Source organism: Hyperoodon ampullatus, assembly GCF_949752795.1.
Source record: "Hyperoodon ampullatus genome assembly, chromosome: 18".
Lineage (NCBI taxonomy): Eukaryota > Metazoa > Chordata > Mammalia > Artiodactyla > Ziphiidae > Hyperoodon > Hyperoodon ampullatus.
In genome coordinates this window covers 24,673,072-24,681,564 of record NC_136931.1, presented here as the reverse complement: position 1 = coordinate 24,681,564, position 8,493 = coordinate 24,673,072, and positions in this window count along the sequence as shown.

Sequence of the window (8,493 nt, the reverse complement as noted above, 5' to 3'; positions counted from 1 at the left end):
ACCATGATGGATTAGTTTTGTCTGCCATAGGTACAGGATGAGATAACATACACATGGATGTCAGATATTTTCCATCCTTGGTGTCTCAAGTGGGGGAAAAAAAGAAAGAAGAGGTTCACTAGTCTATTTGACTTATTTCTAATTGGTGGACTATTCTAAAGATTATTGCCAACAGATCATTTTTTTTCTTGCTATGTTATTAAAATGGAATGCAGGAACAAAGATATTAAAAATCTTAATATACTCACTTAGATACAATAAGGTTGATAATTAGGGTGGAGGTTACAGCTGAAGGATCAGTCAATTACAGAAGAAAACACATGTCCTTTGGGTAAAACAAAGTCTACATATGTGAAGCCAGAGTTCCCCATATTGACTTTGCTTCGTAAATCACACTTGCATTTTATGGGACAACAGGACTATCTAAGCAATATAATAATAGCTAACACTTATATGTAAAAGAACATGAGATATTTTCTGGCAAATGTATTCTTTTTTTAGTCAGTGAATGCTCACAATGGCTCACACAATAATGTGAGTTTAGTAGTAATACCAACACCATTTTGTAGGTGAGAAACCTGAGGCAAGAGCCATTGAATACTTTGCCCAAGCTCACACAACTAGGAAGTTGTAAAGACAGAATTTGAATCAAAATAGCCTGACTCCAAAGTCCACATTCTTAGCCACTAACCTATAATCTGTGTACTGTAGATGGAAGCATTCTCTATGGAAAGGGAAGGTGGACTTTCCAAGGAAACACCAATATGACATGAAGTTGTTAATATGAAACCTAAGGGAACATCAAACGTCAATGCTAGGCTAGTACAATAATAGAAATAAATGAAGCAGTTTTGTAAATACATAATCAGACTCAGATTTAGAGAACGAACTTATGGTTCCATGGGGGAAGGGATAGTTAGGGAGTTTGGGATTGACATGTACACACTGCTATATTTAAAATGCATAACCAACAAGGACCTACTGTATGTATAACATAGGGAACTCTGCTCAATATTATGTAACAACCTAAATGGGAAAAAAATTTGAAAAGGAATAGATACACGTATATATATAACTGAATCACTTTGCTGTACACCTGAAACTACCACAACATTGTTAACCAACGATACTCCAATATAAAATTAAAAAGTTAAAAAAAAAAGAAAGAAAAAAATGAAGCAGTCTGGGAGCAGAGGGGGATTAAATCATGCATTTCCTGTCTAAACAGAGTAGTTATACTTGAAAGGCAGTGATGCTGACCCACTGTTGATAGTATTCATTCATCTTAGGGAGATGCCAGAAATCCAGAATGTTATGGGCAATCCCTTTAATTTTCAATATTGGGACCAAGTAAAAATCGTTTAAAGATGGCATGGGACAGAAACACAAAAACAAAAGCAGAAACCAAAACAAAAATATGTAGTTGGATAAATCTGAGCCACAGACTTCCAACTGAGCAACTTTTCCTCTAGTCATGAAGCTGCTGACTGATTGGTCTAAAGGACACATGAGCTGAATGGTACCTACGTCAGAAATCCAGGCTTGGTTTAAGCCTGTGTGTTTGCTCCTTAATCACAGCAAAAAACCAGGTACTAGGAACTTGAGATTTATTCAGTCATCAGAATTAGTTGTATGACCCTGGGGAAAATACCTTGCACTCTCAGCCTTTGATCATTAGTGAAATTTTTGGTGGAGAAGAAGATGTTTGAAAGTATCTTAAAAGTGCTTAGGGTTTTTCCAATCTAGCACTCCCCCCCCACCCCTTTTCTTTCATTTATTTTAATTTCTCCATTTTTCTATTTTTTATTTTAAATGTGATTGTAAGAGTGTTTAAGACTTCTCCAAAACACTATATTATCTGTGGGTATAGACCCAGGAGAAAAGTAAAAAGGCCTAGATTGACGCCTTTATTTTCTACCTGATGGATAGTCGAGATTTTCCAAAACGTTAATATTTCTTAGATCCTGGCGATGTTGAATAGTGGCTGAGTTCACAAAGAGGTTATGCTTAAATGATTTTAGAGCTCCTGACAGCTTGGTTCTCTAATCTTGCTTTTGAGTGTTCATCAAAGCCTTTGAACATTTATGATGATCACAATATGTTAGAGGGCGTGAAGTCCTCTTGGATCTGTAATTATACTCCTAAAAAGGGCCATCTTCAGGAATTTTTGTTAGGACCTGATAATACAACAGTGGGGAAAATAATAAAACAATAAATAAAATAAATAAGCAAATGAGTGCTTTGGGTTTTAGAAAATACTTTCAATGAATTGACCAAAATTCATGGAAGGAAATATTTGGACCCAGTATTTGATGACTAGATGTCACTTCTGCTTTGTGGGAAAGTGTCTACAATCGATGGACATTTCTGGGGTTTCTGTCAGCATGCTGTAGAGCTCTCTAAAAGCTAGATATCTTTATAGTTGGCATATTAAATTTAATGCAGTGAAAATTTGCAATTCAAGGAAACATGTCAGATGGGGACACACAGAACTTCTACATCAGTCAAATCAATTTTTATATCAAAACTCCAAAGTTACTGAAGCTTGCTCAATTATATATGTGAGTTCGCACATATATAATGGTTTAATGATGTTTTATAGCCTTAGGAACAGAGGTACAATCAGGCTTTACAGGGACCAGAAACAGAAAGCTGGTAAGCACTCTCTGCCTCCTCCTCTGTCTATGGGCTCATTTTTCTCATATGTGACTCTGCACTGTTGCAGAATACTCCTTACCCACTGCTGAGCTGGCTTCTCTGTGCTCACATAATCTGCCACATGACCCAGTGCAACAGACATGTTTTGGACTCTTTCAACACTTTTATTCTCTCTTCATATTCTGACCCTGGGAAAATTTTTATAAAGTTCAGTTTTAATTCTCAAATTCAAGAATCATATTTACTTAACCTAATTTCCTGAATTTTCTCTTATGTAAAATGGTGGGAGGTAGAGTGTGTTTGGAAGTCATCTTCCAGCTCTAAGAATTCTATAGATTGTTTTTACTATCCCAACTAACAATACTGGTGCAATGAAATAAATCTATGTCAAATGTTATTTGCTTATTCCTATTTTTTAAAACATCTTTATTGTAGTATAATTGCTTTAAAATGGTGTATTAGTTTCTGCTTTATAACAGAGAAAATCAGCTATATGTATACATATATCCCTATATCCCCTCCCTCTTGTGTCTCCCTCCCACCCTCTCTATCCCACCCCTCTAGGTGGTCACAAAGCACCAAGCTGATCTCCCTGTGCAATGCGGCAGCTTTCCACTAGATATCTGTTTTACATTTGGTAGTGTATATATGTCAGTGCTACTCTCTCACTTCGTTACAGCTTATCCTTCCCCCTCCCTGTGTCCTCAAGTCCATTCTGTAAATGTGCATCTTTATTCCTGTTCTGCCCCTGGGTTCTCTAGAACCTTTTTTTTTTTTTTTCAGATTCCATATATATGTGTGAGCATACAGTATTTGTTTTTCTCTTTCTGACTGACTTCACTCTGTATGACAGACCCTAGGTCCATCCACCACACTACAAATAACTCACTTTCGTTTCTTGTTATGGCTGAGTAATATTCCATTGTATATATGTGCCACATATTCTTTATCCATTCATCTGTCGATGGACATGTAGGTTGCTTCCATGTCCTGGCTACTGTAAATAGTGCTGCAGTGAACACTGTGGTACATGACTCTTTTTGAATTATGGTTTTCTCAGAGTATATGCCCAGTAGTGGGATGGCTGAGTCATATGGTAGTTCTATTTTTAGTTTTTTAAGGACCTACATATTGTTCTCCCTAGTAGCTGTATCAATTTACATTCCCACCATCAGTGCAAGAGGGTTCTCTTTTCTCCACACCCTCTCCAGCATTTATTGTTTATAGATTTTTTAATGATGGCCATTCGGACTGGTGTAAGGTGATACTGCATTGTAGTTTTGATTTGCATTTCTGTAATGATTAGTGATGTTGAGCATTGTTTCATGTGTTTGTTGGCAATCTGTATATCTTCTTTGGAGAAATGTCTATTAGGTCATCTGCCCATTTTTGGATTGGATTGTTTGTTTTTCTGATATTGAGTTGCATGAGCTGCTTGTATATTTTGGAGATTAATCCTTTGTCAGTTGCTTCGTTTGCAAATATTTTCTCCCATTCTGAGGGTTGTCTTTTCGTCTTCTTTATGGTTTCCTTTGCTGTGCAAAAGCTTTTAAGTTTCATTAGGACGTATTTGTTTATTTTTGTTTTTATTTCCATTTCTCTAGGAGGTGGGTCAGAAAAGGATCTTGCTGTGATTTATATCATAGAATGTTCTGCCTATGTTTTCCACTAAGGATTTTATAGTGTCTGGCCTTACATTTAGGTCTTTAATTCGTTAGGAATTTCTTCTTGTGTATGGCGTTAGGAAGTGATCTAATTTCTTTCTTTTAATGTAGCTGTCCAGTTTTCCCAGCACTACTTATTGAAGAGGCTGTCTTTTCTCAGTTGTATATTCTTGCTTCCTTTATCAAAGATAAGGTGACCATATGTGTGTGGGTTTATCTCTGGGTTTTCTATCCTTTCCATTTATCTATATTTCTGTTTTTGTGCCAGTACCATACTGTCTTGATGACTGTAGCTTTGTGGTATAGTCTGAAGTCTGGGAGCCTGATTCCTAAGCTCCGTTTTTCTTTCTCAACATTGCTTTCGCTATTCGGGGTCTTTTCTGTTTCCATACAAATTGTGAAATTTTTTGTTCTAGTTCTGTGAAAAATGCCATTGGTAGTTTGATAGGGATTGCATTGAACCTGTACGTTGCTTTGAGAAGTATAGTCATTTTCACAATGTTGATTCTTCCAATCCAAAACATGATATATCTCTCCATCTGTTTGTATTATCTTTAATTACTTTCATCAGTGTCTTATAATTTTCTGCATACAGGTCTTTTGTCTCCATAGGTAGGTTTATCCCTAGGTATTTTATTCTTTTTCTTGCAATGGTAAATGGGAGTGTTTTCTTAATTTCTCTTTCAGATTTTTCATCATCAGTGTATAGGAATGCAGGAGATTTCTGTGCATTAATTTTGTATCCTGCTACTTTAGCAAATTCATTGATTACCTCTAGTAGTTTTCTGGTAGCATCTTTAGGATTCTCTATGTATAGTATGTTATCTGCAAACAGTGACAGTTTACTTCTTCTTTTCCAATTTGGATTCCTTTTATTTCTTTTTCTTTTCTGATTTCTGTGGCTATAACTTCCAAAACTATGTTGAATAATAGTGGTGAGAGTGGGCAACCTTGTCTTCTTCCTGATCTTAGTGGAAATGGTTTCAGATTTTCACCACTAAGAACAACGATGGCTGTGGGTTTGTCATATATGGCCTTTATTATGTTGAGGTAAGTTCCCTCTTTGCCTACTTTCTGGAGAGTTTTTATCATAAATGGTGTTGAATTTTGTCGAAAGCTTTTTCTGCATCTATTGAGATGATCATATGGATTTTATCCTTCAGTTTGTTAATATGGTGTATCACATTGATTGATTTGCGTATATTGAAGAATCCTTGCATTCCTGGGATAAGCCCCACTTGATCATGGTGTATGTCCTTTTAATGTGCTGCTGGATTCTGTTTGCTAGTATTTTGTTGAGGATTTTCACATCTATGTTCATCAGTGATATTGCCCTGTAGATTTTTGGTGTTGTTGTTGTTGACATCTTTGTCTGGTTTTGATATCAGGGTGATGGTGGCCTCGTAGAATGAATTTGGGAGTGTTCCTCCTTCTGCTATATTTTGGAAGTATCAGAAGGATAGATGTTAGCTCTTCTGTTTGATAGAATTTGCCTGTGAATCCATCTGGTCCTGGGCTTTTGTTTGTTGGAAGATTTTTAATCACAGTTTCAATTTCAGTGCTTGTGATTGGTCTGTGGATATTTTCTGTTTCTTCCTGGTTCAGTCTCAGAAGGTTGTGCATTTCTAAGAATTTGTCCATTTCTTCAAGGTTGTCCATTTTATTGGCATATAGTTGCTTATAGTAATCTTTCATGAGCCTTTGTATATCTGCAGTGTCCGTTGTTACTTCTTTTTCATTTCCAATTCTGTTGATTTGAGTCTTCTCCCTTTTTTTCTTGATGAGTCTGGCTAATGGTTTATCAATTTTGTTTACCTTCTCAAAGAAGCAGCTTTTAGTTTTATTGATCTTGCTATCATTTCCTTTTCACTTATTTCTGATCTGATCTTTATGATTTCTTTCCTTCTGCTAACTTCGGGGGTTTTTTTGTTCTTCTTTCTCTAATTGCTTTAGATGTAAGGTTAGGTTGTTTTTTGAGATGTTTCTTGTTTATTGAGGTAGGATTGTATTGCTATAAACTTCCCTCTTAGAACTGCTTTTGCTGCATCCCATAGTTTTTGGGCTGTCGTGCTTCCATTCTCTTTTGTTTCTAGGTATTTTTTTATTTCCTCTTTTGTTTCCTCAGTGATCTCTTGGTTATTTAGTAACGTATTGTTTAGCCTCCATGTGTTTGTATTTTTTACAGTTTTTTTTTTTTTCCTGTAATTGATATCTAGTCTCATAGCATTGTGGTCAGAATACATACTTGATATGATTTCAGTTTTCTTACATTTACCAAGACTTGATTTGTGACCTAAGATATGATCTGTCCTGGAGAATGTTCCATGAACACTTGAGAAGAAAGTGTATTCTTTTGTTTTTGGATGCAATGTCCTATAAATATCAGTAAGGTCCATCTTGTTTAAGTATCATTTAAAGCTTGTGTTTCCTTTGTTATTTTCATTTTGGATAATCTGTCCATTGGTGAAAGTGGGGTGTTAAAGTCCCGTACTATTACTGTGTTACTGTCGATTTCCCCTTTTATAGCTGTTAGCATTTGCCTTATGTATTGAGGTGTTCCTATGTTGGGTGCATAAATATTTATTTATTTTCTTCTTGGATTGATCCCTGCATCATTATGTAGTGTCCTTCTTTGTCTCTTGTAATAGTCTAGTTTTAAGTCTATTTTGTCTGATATAAGAATTGCTACTCCAGCTTTCTTTTGATTTTCGTTTACATAGAATATCTTTTCCCATCCCCTCACTTTCAGTCTGTGTGTGTCCCTAGGCCTGAAGTGAGTCTCTTGTAGACAGCATATATATGGGTCTTGTTTTTGTATATATTTAACCAGTCTATGTCTTTTGGTTGGAGCATTTAATCCATTTACATTTAAGGTAATTATCGATATGTGTGTTCCTATTACCATTTTCTTAATTGTTTTGGGTTTGTTTTTGTAGACCTTTCTTTCTCTTGTGTTTCTGCCTAGAGTAGTTCCTTTAGAATTTGTTGTAAAGCTGGTTTGGTGGTGCTCAATTTTCTTAACTTTTGCTTGTCTGTAAAGGTTTATTTTTCTCCCTCAAATCTGAATGAGATCCTTTCTGGGTAGACTAATCTTGGTTGTAGGTTTTTCCCTTTCATCACTTTAAATATATCCTGCCACTCCCTTCTGGCTTGCAGCGTTTCTGCTGAAAGATCAGCTGTTAAACTTATGGGGGTCTCCTTGTATGGTATTTGTTGCTTTTCCCTTGCTGTGTCTAATTTTTTTTCTTTGTATTCAACTTTTGATTTTTGATTAACATGTGTCTTAGCATGTTTCTCCTTAGTTTTATCCTGTATGGGATTCTCTGCAGTTCCTGGACTTGACTGACTATTTCCTTTCCCACGTTAGGGAAATTTTCAAGTATAATCTGTTCAAATATTTTCTCAGACCTTTTCTTTTTCTCTTCTTCTCTGGGACCCCTATAATTCAAATGTTGGTACATTTAATGTTGTCCCAGAGGTCTCTGAACTGTCCTTAATTCTTTTCATTCTTTTTTCTTTAATCTGCTCTGCGGTACTTATTTCCACTATTTTATCTTCCAGGTCACTTATCCGTTCTTCTTCCTCAGTGTTTCTGCTATTGATTCCTTCCAGAGAATTTTTAATTTCATTTATTGGGTTGTTCAACATTGTTTGTTTGCTCTTTAGTTCTAGGTCGTTATTCGACGTTTCTTGTATTTTCTCCATTCTATTTCTAAGATTTTGCATCATCTTTACTGTCATTACTCTGAATTCTTTTTCAGGTAGACTGCCTATTTCCTCTTCATTTGTTTGGTCTGGTGGGTTTTCACCTTGCTCCTTCATCTGCTGTGTGTTTTTCTCTCTTCTCATTTTGCTTAACTTACTGTGTTTAGGGTCTCCTTTTCACAGGCTGCAGGTTCGTAGTTCCCATCTTTTTTGGTGTCTGCCTCCAGTGGGTAAGGTTGGTTCAGTGGGTTCTGTAGGCTTCCTGGTGGAGGGGACTGTTGCTTTTGTTGTGGTGGATGAGGCTGGATCTTGTCTTTTTGGTGGGCAGTACCAATTCCGGTGGTGTGTTTGGGGTGTCTGTGAACTTAGTATGATTTTAGGCAGCCTCTCTGCTAATAGGTGGGCTTGTGTTCCTGTCTTGCTAGTTGCTTGGCATGGGGTGTGCAGCACTGGAGCTTGCTGGTCG